This window comes from Akebia trifoliata, chromosome 4 (genome assembly GCF_017979445.1).
Source record: "Akebia trifoliata isolate Shusen 1 chromosome 4, ASM1797944v1, whole genome shotgun sequence".
In the NCBI taxonomy this organism is placed as follows: domain Eukaryota; kingdom Viridiplantae; phylum Streptophyta; class Magnoliopsida; order Ranunculales; family Lardizabalaceae; genus Akebia; species Akebia trifoliata.
Genome location: NC_141378.1, coordinates 10,494,863 through 10,507,496, shown reverse-complemented (window position 1 = coordinate 10,507,496; position 12,634 = coordinate 10,494,863).

The following is a 12,634-nucleotide window of genomic DNA, read 5'->3' as shown; positions in this document are numbered from 1 at the left end:
AGTACCTAAGTTTTGGGCCATCTCTTAATTATCTATTTAGTAAACTTTTCTTTTCTTAACAGTCTTTGAACCTCATCTCTCATACAAACTCATTGTTTTCATCCAAAAAAATTGAATTTTTGGCATCTCAAACAAGGTTTGGAGACTCCATTCCGTTGGAAAGGATTTACGAAGGAAGAAAAAATCATTTTCAAGGGGTTTTTTTTTTTCTTAATTTTTGTATGAAAATCAATCAAGAATGGTTCTTTTGGGTTGAAATCATCTAAAGAAGTCATTACTCAAGTTTTAGTTGATCTTTCCATGTATTTTAGTCGAAAAAACTTAAAAATTGAAAATGGGTGGGTTTTACCAGTGTCATGTTCACAACTTTAACTTGACAATAGATAAAAAGTGTCGAGTTCGATAGTAAATAAAAATCAATGAACTCGACAGTAAATAGTAGTTAGTTCGACAATAAAAATTGTAAACTAGACATTAAATAGAAAAGCGTCGAGTCCGACAGTAAATAAAAAAAGCGAGGAGTTTGCTAATGTTGAGGGATCATTACGAAATAAAAAATTTACTAAATGTCCTAACAAGCTATTATGCATAACTTAGGGACTATTTAGAAATAAATCCCTCCACCAAGCTCCTTTAAGTAAGTTTCCGTTAAAAAAAAAAAAAAAAATGACAAATAATTTTTTGTGTTTGTGTTTTTTTTTTTTTATAGATAGTAGAACCAAACGATCACACAGTTTACTTCGGTGTGTACTTTTAACACATTTAGAATAATTTTTCTATTACTTCAAAATCAATTGCAATTAAACCGAGGAAGGAACAACTTGATTAATTTTTTTTTTGAAGATTAATGGGGGGTTAGGCAGACCCCCAATCAGAGAAAAACAAGCTACATTCTGTCATATCTATGCATGGAGGCGTCCTTACAAACAATGTCCCTAAGACTAGTTGGGAGATCCACATTCTCAAGAAGAGTTCTGCCCGTATTGGGAAGGATAGAAGCTAAAAAGTCCGTCGCTTGGTTGCATTCTCTAAAACAGAAGCTGAACCCGATTTGATGAAAGGACGAAACTTTAGCTCTTACAACTTGATTAATTAGAAAGCAAAAGGACTACCCATTTACTAATACTGCATGAGAGTGAGCATTTAATTTTCTGGTTGGGGTCTGCCTACCCCGTAATTTTCAAAAATAAATAAATAAATGGCCCTCTCTTCTTAACAAGGGAGAGATCCAACCAACCACACATTAAAGATAATTAAGAGACTTGCCCAACCACATAACCCCAACATTTTAATGAGGAGGAAAACCAATCTAGCTATATTTTAGTAACCAATAAATTTAGGAAAATGTTAATGTGATTCTGCACGACACTGTATTCAACACTGAGCTGACGTGGAAGTATCCATAGAATCATAAATGCTTTTCCTCGAAATCATTAATTTTCTTACGTATTTTTTTTTTTTTTTAATAATTATTATATTAAAAATTTATTTTGTGATTCTGACTGATTACGCCTCTTCAAAACGGTGAAGTTACCCTTTTACATCATTTCAAACTAGTCACTCCCCACTTTTACATCGTATTGATAACCACTCCTCATCATACGATGAGTAATTTTTTGCTAACTTAGTAAGATTTGAAATCTTACTAAGGGTGTTGAGGTCAATCAATTTCGCCATCCAACAACACAGACCTCTAGATTTCTTTGGAAAAATCAAATATAAAAAAATAAATAAAAAGAAAAACTAATTTATAATTTTGATCCAAGGTTTTAAAAATTGACTGTTACTCATCTCCCATCGAAATCTCAAATTTAATTAAAATTTAACTATGATAACTATCCTCTATCAAGATTTTTTTCCTCTTAAAGTCCATGGAATATTGCCATTTACACCCCAGTGGCATTGGATCATGTTTTTGTTTGTCAAAAGATAAATTCAACTGCCCTAAGTAAGATTTGAAATCTTGATAAGGTAGTAAGACTAGACTTACTCTTACAATAACAAATCCGGAGATTTTTGCACTTATATAACACAAACAGTTTGCTCACTAATTTAATAAAATTTCAGATGATACTAGGGATCAGTGAGCTCAAATGAATTACCAAATTGGCAAATCCAACATTAGAGACTTGAAGATTTCACGAAAAAACTCAGATGGCAAAAAAAAAAAAAATTGATAGTTTTTTTAAGGCTTTGATCCAGATTTTGAAAATGGATAGGTACTGAACTCTCAAATTTAAAATTAAAATTTAACAATGAAAAATAAGTATTTTTAAGATTTTTTTTTTTTAGTTTATAGAATATTGTCCTCTACATCTTGTGGCATCAGATCTTGTTTTTTAACCGTACTGGTTTAAGTGCTCCCTTTCTCTACCTTTTGGGGGTGTCGAACTTCTCACGTTTTTTTATATTTGTTCTCGTTATTTTATTTATGGCAAAAATTTTGTTGATGGTCAATCTAATTAAAATAGACATAATTGGGTAGGTGGAGGCAATGCAGTAGTATAGTGGAGTAGAGGTAAATCCATATAACGATTTAGTGATCCTGATTGGAAACAACATTTTCTAGATGATTTTGAAATGTGGTTCTATCTACCAGATTTAAGGTATGTGCTTGATTGAAAGCTAATCTCGACTCCATTCTCTCTCAAAAGAAACTTCTCTTCATGAGAGTTATTATCCAATTTATGATAGATTTTACACAATATTTCTTGTTACAGAGGTCCTCAATTGTAGTGGATGGTGTTAGGAAAATCAATTTCTTAAATGGCATTGTTTATATAATTTCTCGACTATGTTTCGTTATAGATTAAATTCTCTCTAGCAATACCTTCCTAAAAGAGAAGAGTTTTTTTTTTCTTTCTTTTGAATAGTAGAACATTGAACATTACCTAGAAAAAGCAGTTCAAGAATTGAGAATGCCAATCATCAAAATAGAAAATTAAAAAACAAAAATAAAAGGCCAAGATTTTTTTTTATGTGATTTGGTAAAATTTTCTACATTCAGAGATGATGATGATGTCCTTTCATCATTATCGTGAAAATCAAAGCCATAATCATTAATCACTCTATCTCTTCGAAAAGTTAAAAATCCCTTACAGAAATTGAATTAACTATGAAAACATAAATATAACTAATATAAAGATGAAATTAATCCAAAGATAAATAATTATGAAATTGAATAAAATAAATTCCATAAATAAAAAAAATTGGATTGAGATAAACCACCAAACAACCCCGAAACTTATTGCAGAATTAGACCCATGGTGTCTCTTCTTGGTACATAGTCCCCACTGCCAATATGATATTATTAATAGATAGAAGGCACAAATATGAGACATTACATCAAAATAAACCAAATAATAGAATAATAAGCCTTATAGATGAATAAGCCTTATTCCTCCTTTAATTCTGTATAAAATCATTTATTTTCTTAATTAAAGAAAGTTGTTATTGGCATCCGAACTTTTACTTATCATACCCCAATTCCTATGTTAGAATAAGAAAACTATTGATTTTATGTTTCTTAAAGCAAACGTTGTTCAGATGAAGGGACAAAAGGCTAGTATAATATATTTTATATTAAAGTATTTTATCTTTGGTTTGTGGTACCAAGCTATTATATCGATGGGTATTTGGCTCATCCCTCTTGCTATGTAAGGTTTAGCAGCCTATTGTCTATTTTTTCTTGTGTTAGATGTAAATTAGTCTCTAATGTTCTGATAAGAGTAATTGATATTTTTTAGGAGGCAAAGTGAAAGAGAGGGTGTGTTTATTAGTCATTAAAAACTTGAGTGATTCTTGGGCAAACCCATGGGGAGGTACTATTTACATAATATTTTTTCATGAACTTCAGAAAACTCTATTTCACACTCAAAAATTTCAATTTCATTATAAGTAAATTAAATATCCACTCATAGTGATTCTTAGCCATAATATTCTTTGACTTAAATTAAATATACACTTATATATTTTTCTTTTATTTGAATAGCATGAAACAAATGTTTTTAAAGGTAGAAATTTTTGTATTTTCCATTGATGCATGCTTAAAGGTTTGATATAAAACAAAAAGAAAAAGAGATATCAGCAAATTCAAGAACACAATATTGACCTAAAACATCATAAACATGTAGAATTTTAACACCAAATATTAAGAAGGGTGGGTAGAAATCATAACATAGACTCCACTTGAAAGGAAAGTTGAAATATTTATGAAGCATAACAGAAGTCTCATAAGACCACCAAGAGATGTATAAAAACTTCATTGGGCTGATGAATTTAGATAAAATAATTATGCAGGAATTTAATGTTATTTTTGTTTTGGATTTCATGACAACAAAGCGTGGCACCTTCCTCAAAAAGTCAACCTCCAAGCATTAAAAAACATCTAGTTACATTCACTTTAAACTACTTTTTGAAGGCCAATATGCAACACAAATACCTCAAGGTACACAAAGAGATTCTCCTTATTCATTTCTTCTGGGCTTTTTCAAAAGGACGTATGTGGCATCCCAAGCTACCCATCAAAAGGTAGGGGGTTGCAAGAAGAAAGAAATACAAAGCATTACTTAAAATCACTATAAACAAACAACTTCCTATACTTCTCCTTGAAGGCTCACTTCTTCTTAGTAGCTTTGAAACTGATAGTTAGCTTTTTAATGTAGTTCTTTCATTCATTGTTGTTTTATTGTATGACATTATTTTGACAACACCTTATATTATGTTAGTTGTTTTATATTGGTAGAACGGAATATACACAAGGTGCAATTCTGTGGTGTAATTGCATCTTTTGTACTGACTATAAATTCATAGTCAAATCATTTTAAAGTTTTTATGAGGGAGATTTTCAATTTTTCTTAGAGGAGGTGAGATTGAAAGATTGTAACTTTGTTTTTCATGGAAATAGTGAAAGAATCTCATCACCACTCGTGGATCTAGGCAACCTCGTCGAACCACGTAATAAATCTTATATTTCTTGATTGTTTCATCATATACATTTTTTTTTATATGTAAAGAATTTTAACAAAGACAGTTGAGGAGACCAACCAAAGAAACAAGAAAGAGAACATAACCGTCATCTTGAAACTCATTCAAACAAATAACACATTTATAGAAACTTCTCTCTTCATCTTCTCTTTCTCTTCCTCCTCTCTTGAATTGAAAAGTTGGCATTTCTCGAATAATTGATTCATAGATTCTCTAGAATTGCATCGCACGAGCAAGGCCCACTATTATTGAGGAAAAGCAATTATGATTCGGGGGAGAATCTTATGTAACTCCTTTTCCCTATAGAGCCATGTAACGCTTTTAAACAGTTAGGAGAGCGCCATGTCTGACTTTCCATTTTAAACTCTTGGATCATATAAATAAAAAAATGTTTTTTTGGATTTTTTTTTTTTTTTTTTTGGGTTAAATCAAATTTAAACCATTAACAACCTGTGGTGTTATTTTCTCGCAATGTTGTACTCACTTCCCTGTAGATAGAGCACTATAGGAAACTACAGGAAAAAGCTACAGAGGATCTGCTCCCTTATGATTGAGTCCTGATTTTCTAACTCTACTCTGATAGAATAACTCAAAAACTCACTAACGTGACAAGTGCAAGAACCATAAATTTTTTCCCTCCGTTACACAACTACACATATTTATGGGGATGTGCAGTTGTGTATTCCGATGGAAAAATCTGTGGATTTTGCACATGTCATATCAGTGAATTTTTGAGTTATTCTATCAGAGTTGGAGTTAGAAAATCATTACACCACCGTATGATTCTATGCATACTTCCACGTCAGCTTAGTGTCAAAAGCAGTGCCCAACAACTCTGGTATGAGTCATCAATTTATCTTAGACGTCTATGTTGTCGACCATATATCGTTGATGGCACTCATCTCCAAATATCTCTTTAAACTTCTTGGCTTTTATTATTAATAACTCATTACCAAATCTAAATGACTCAGCCACTGAGTCCCTACTGAACGACTCATCTCTTTTGTTCCTTGTGATCTCCAATCCAATTTTCTTCCATTCCAAAGCCCTGACAATTAATCCTTGCTCTGATGTTAGTGGCAACATAGCCATGGGTAGTGTAGATGCAGATTTTCGCTCTACTTCGAGATGCTCTTCCTTCCTTTCTTTGCTCGTGCGGACCTGCAAATGAGTCCACTCCGACAATCAAGTTAGAAGTTATATAGTTTTCTTTTTGAATCTTGATTATATTTTTCCAGAGAAAAGAAGAAGAAGCCCCCTCTCATTAGTTATTCTCCTTCTTTTGTAGGTGTCCTCTATCCTCGTTTTCTATACCCTCCCCTAAGGTGGCTCAGGATAGTTAACTTACTTTCTAGCTTGTCAGTTGAAGGGGTAGTTGTAACTGCTCTGACAATTCTGGAATATTTAGAACTGATCTAACGTGGTATGGGTTGTCATAGCAGTCAATCAATGACACATCTGTCATATCCATCTTACTATACTAACTCTTGATATCTACGACGCATTTCATCCGAGCTATTTGATGGGTTGGTGATGCGCGTTCGAGCTACATACCCGTGCATCCGAGAAATTCCAACCATTGTACCCATTATGCATGTTATCCGAGCTTCGTGTCTATGCCTCCGAGAAACGTACGGGCTACGTGTCTATACACCCGAGAATTTCCCTCCACAGGTAGTCCGAACCGAAGAACCTCGATTACTGAACCCAAACCACAATGAGTTAACAAACCACCTACCCAATGATGAGTGACCCAATACCCTGAATTGAGGCACCCAACATCCACAAACCATCCCATCACCTTTGACTTGGTGCTCAAACCCGGCTGGTAGGATATCTGACTCAGTTTTAACCAACCCAGACGGCCTCCTTAGCACCCAAATGAAGGTCAACTAGGATATGTCTTCTTGACTCAGTGCTGCCTTGCTATCTAATGCAATGTAAACCACCGATCTTGACTCGTGTTGTTCAAGCCAATCACGAGTTGAGACCCACTTTCCATCTTGGTTCTCTGGTGGAAAGGAAGTAGGCCCATGGGAACAATCAATTTCCCAAGAATCTACTCACCGAGTGGTTACAGCTTCGCACTGCTATAAAATCCCAATTGTGAATTACGGATCCGAGCCGGTATGTATCGGAAACTCCAGAAACGTTTCCTTCGACGGAATCAAAGATTCTTAGTATCTGATGAAGGCGAAACGCTAGGTTAAAAGAAGCAGGACCCACTTGGGAGCAATATTTTAAAAATAAGACGGACAAATCGGAATTTAGCTTAATTGGTATGACTTGGGTCCAACCGAGGTTCAATTTGGTCAGACCGATTTTTAATATATATAGGGGAGCGTTTGTCCGACAATCTTAGGAGAACAACGTTGGCTGATAAAAAAATTTCTCTATGACTTAAAAGTTTTGGAATGTGGGGATTTTTTGTGAGGATGATCACTACAGTGATAAGATCATCCTCACCTAGAATCAGCCCAATTTGAAATTTTCAACTCCATCAAAAGTGATTTACAACTTTTAGATAAAAATTGACAATTCATAATTCTAAAATAATTTTGATGGAGTTAGAAGTTTCGGATTGAACTAATTTTTGATGAGAATGATCACATAAAACAAAAGTTTTGGTTCGGTTTTGTTAGTCGAACACTCCCTATATATATATTAACGTGTGGACACAAACAGCAATAAATAAAACTTGGGAATAAGCATCGGAGGGTATTTTAATATATATATATATATATATATATATATAAAAAGAGTTTGTAAGGGCATTTTTTATACAAAATCTAATTTTCAAAGTGTATTTATTGCACTTTAGGGCACACGTTAACAAAACCCTACAATTAATACCTGGAAAAAATATTTGTTGTAAATGAAACTATGATAAAAATTAGATGAAAAATAAAATATCATACCTTTCTCATAAATAACATGCCGAAAAATTTCAAGAAAATGAACTTGTTATGGGCTTTTCGAGAGAAATACATTGAATAGATTTAATAATAAAACACAAGGAAAAACATATATTTCATATAACCCACTACTCAATATTTAGATATTCATCATTTTCATGCCTTAAAATTTTTAAACACTTGTTATGAGATTTATGATAATTTTTATTATTTTTATATAAATTAATTACAATAATTAAAAATTCCATTTTTTTATTTGATTAGCTTTAGCTATTTTCTTGTCTACTAACCACGGAGACGTTCATTTCGGTCAAATAGGTAAATCTAATTTTGCATTTTGCATAGGGGTAATATCACCAATATAATTAATAAAGAGAGTTTCTATTGGCACCCCAACTTTTACTTATTACACCCCAATTAAAAATAAAGAAAATAAGTAAAGGGTTGAGAATAAATAATATTGTTGGGGTATTGATCGAAGCTCTCACATTTTTTCACTAGTTTCTATTTTTGGGTTTGAAATTTTATGTGAGCCTAATTATAATTGTAAACAACTACTGAAATTATTTGAACAAGTGTTATATAATGTTTAAGATTATAATTTTAGACGAACCTTTGTAATGTTTAAAGAATGTGTTTTAATATTTAATTGGGGTGTGAGAAGTAATTCAACAAGTGTAACAAATAAAAGGTTGGGTGCCAATAGCAGTTCTCTAAATAAATTACTCTAAAAATTAATAGCGATCATTGAATCTTTTTTTCTAAACAAGTCAAAGATGAAATCTAAGGCATGAAATGTGCGGGTGTTGGACATGCCCAGAACTAGTCCTTCGACAAGATCATGGTCTATGGACTAGGCAAAGCCCAGATACATGACCGATCCACCGTTCACAGACATACTCCATTATATAAATAAGTAAATTATATATATATAGGGGGCGGTTCAAGGGCCATATGAGAAAACATATGAAAAAACTTTCGTTTTTCAAAATAAGAGTTAGAGGTTTTGGATTGAGCTGATTTTTTGCAAGGATGGTCACTATGATGAAAAGATCATCCTCACAAAAAATCAGCTCAATCAGAAACTTCTAAATCCATCAAAAGTGATTTACAAATTAGTGATAAAAATTGGTAAAAAATCGACGGTCCACATTCTAAATCACTTTTAATGGGGTTAGAAGTTTCAGATTGGGCTGATTTTTTTTTTTTTTTTTGATGATCTTCCCATCATAGAGATCATCCTCACAAAAAATCAGCTCAATCCAAAATTTCTAACCCATATTTTAAAATTTTATTAAAAACGAAAGTTTTTACATATGTTTTCTCATGTGGCCCTTGAACCTGACCCATATATATATACTGTCTAAAATGTTTAATATATTTCGTATATTTGTATTTGATATGCTCAAGTGGACTCGCGAGTCATCAAAGTTGATTCGACTCTATGGAACTTGCAATATCTAATCAAGATTTGAAGCCCAAAATATGGAACTTTCGTTTCTATATAATAATAATAAAATAGAAGAATACTAATATAAAAATAAGCCCACCCTACTTTTAGGGTAAATTACTTAAAGGACTTTGAGGGAGGGATTTCTTTCAAACTAGTCCATATGTTTTGGGGGATTGCTTGATAGTCTATTTAGTAAACTTTTTATTTCTTAATGGTTCATTATTATTTACGAACTCACCACTTTTTATTTATTGTCAAAGTCGACAATAAAAAGTGGTAAACACAACACTGGTAAAACCCACCCATTTTTTATTTTCAGATTTTTCCGACTAAAATACGTGAAAAGATCGATTAAAAACTTGAGATAACAATTTGTTTAGATGATTTCAAATCAAATGAATCATTCTCGATCAATTTTCATTCAAGAACGAAGAAATTTTTTATAAAAAAAAACCTTAATTTTTTACATACATATTCAAAATGTATGAAAGAATCCTTAAAAATAACTTCTTCTTCCTCCTTAAATCCTTTTACACGAAATGGAATCACTGAAACTCGATTGAGATGCTAAAAATTCAAATTTTTTTCTTCTTCTAAAAATGGTGAATTTGATTGGTTAAGGCATTCAATCGTGAGAAATGGGATTCAAGGACTGTTTAGAAATAAATTTTTTACTAAATGGACTAGTAAGAGAGGCCCTAAAACTTAGGGACTAATTAGAAATAACTCCTTTCATCAAGGTCCTTTAAGTAATTTTCCTAAGTTTTTTTCATCTAACCCAAGTCAGCCTTTTAGTGAAAGTCTACTTGGTTAAAATCATAGTTTTAAATTGGAAAAACTTGAGATAAATGTCCACTGAGTTGATTCAAATCAAAACTCAAGAGTTAACTCACAATGTGAAAAAAGCCCAACTTTGATGGCCCTGAGCCGTCAAATTTCATAAAATTTGACGGACAAAGGAGTCAAATTGGCGTCAAATTTTTTTTTTTCGACAGATCAAAACTATCAAATTAATGAAGGATGGGAGAAATCCGATAGCTTTAATCCGTCAAATCTAGAAATATTTAAAATTTCGACGGTCCTAGACTGTCAAAATTCAGTTTCCAAAATTCATGGGCCTTGGCCCATCAAATTTTTCGGTTGAATTTTTCAATTTTCACATAGTGAGTTATGGTATCATACAAGTCAAATAAAGTAAATTAATGTTATAAATATTGAAGAATAAATAAATAAAATTTATATTATGTTTTCAAGAAAATATTATATCTAACCAAATAACTACATCAATTTTTTTTTACTCAACTTGGTGTATTTCTAATCCAACAGGACGTAGTTGACATGACAAGTTAATTCCATTGAGTTTAAACCCAAGTAATCTCGAAATTCATTAGAGTCAAATTGACTTAGGCGAGTTGACTCGATAAGTTTAGAATAGCATATACAATTCACAAATGAACGCGGCTGACGTGGTAGGGACACAAAACCATAGATCGTTTTCATTGAAATACACAAGAAAAAGATGTGCGGTTTTGTGCCCTTACCACATCAGCCGCATGCCAAGCCCGCATGCATTCATTATCATTATTGGTAAATAGGTTTGTCTAGTCAGGGAGATCATTCAAAATAGTCTTATCTACCAATAATCAAACTAAAAAGCCTGAGGTCTTGAACTCCAATGGTGGCTAGTTGAAATCAATGCAAGCATTTAGAAAAATCTCAACCGTCATAATTGTCAAACAAACATCATCAACATTTGAAAAATGTCTTTACGAATAGACGTCATATCATGAGAATAACAAAGAAGAATAATAATTAAGAAGTCTATGGTCCAACAAATTAATAAGAATCCAACATGTGTTACTGTTGGATTAATGTTTGAATGGAAATAGAAGAAAAGTAAAAGCAAAAGAAAAAAAAAAAAAAAGTAAAAAGTAAGAGTTAAGTAGTTTGTGTTTTTAAGTTGTGGTATAAAATTTTAGTCCCACATCAAATAAAAACAATTAAAGAGTGTAACTCTTATATTGAAGCTCTTATATAATTTAGTAAGTGTGAGAAAGATATGGGTCAAGTTTACGTGCACGTGAAGGCCCATGGGTTCTAAAAGGGATTTGATACATTGATCCGAAAAACCACAATGCATCTGTCTTAAGTCTATTATGTCCAATACAAGTCTCGCTCATTTCAACATAGTGTAGTAAGTAAGCTCACGCGTACATGAAGGCTTATGGGTTTGAAAAGGAATTTTGACCCATTGATCCGAAAAACCTTAGTGCATTTGTCTTAAAGTTATTATGTCCAATACAAGCCTAACTCATTTCCACATAGTGTTGTAAGTGTGAAAAAGATATGGGTCAAGCTCATGCGCACGTGAAGGCCCATGGGTTCTAAAAGGGATTTAGACCCATTAATCCGAAAAACCTTAATGCATTTGTCTTAAAGTTATTATGTCCAATACAAGTCTTACTCATTTCAACATTAAAATAGTATATTTTACGGTATTTAAAATATACTTTGTTATTTTATTTCACATCATTTTTCTATTTATTGTTTGTAATCTAATGTCACAGGTTCCAATAGTTACAATAAGCGAAGATTACATCACGAAACCTAACTTCTTGATCCATTACAAGGCTTTAATGGGCATAGTTAGCTTAAGTTTAGACAACAACAAAAATTCTCAATTGAAAATAGGTTGGGTTCAATCATCCAAACTTAATATGGTCATAATTTAATAATATATTTCTCATATCTTAGTTTGTTTCGCACTCACAATTCATGTTTCAATGTGTATGTATGCTTTTGTTTGTTTATATATCAAAACTAATGTGTGATTATTTTCATTATATAAACAATTATTTTTCTATTAATGTCCTTTTTGAGTGTAATTCTATATTTTTCATATAATAATTACATTACAATTTTAAATATTTTTTTTTATTAGAAATATTTTTCATACAATAATTACATTAATTATTAATCGTCTTCTTCTTCTTTAAATTTGCTTATAATTTTATTCATATACATATAATTTTGAAACAAAGTTTTAAAACAAATAATTGTTAATTTTAATTTCTTAGCGTGCCACTTATCTTCATATAAATACTTATCAATATTAAAATATCTTATATTAATGAGAAATGAATTAACCCAACCAATCCGACTTGAATTGGATTTCAGTAGAGCATTTCATGCCTGAGGTCGGTGTTTTTCAAGTTTGGGTTGGGGCACGGGTTGACCCCCCTACCTATTTGAGTTGCAGTTCTAACCCTAACAAACAAAA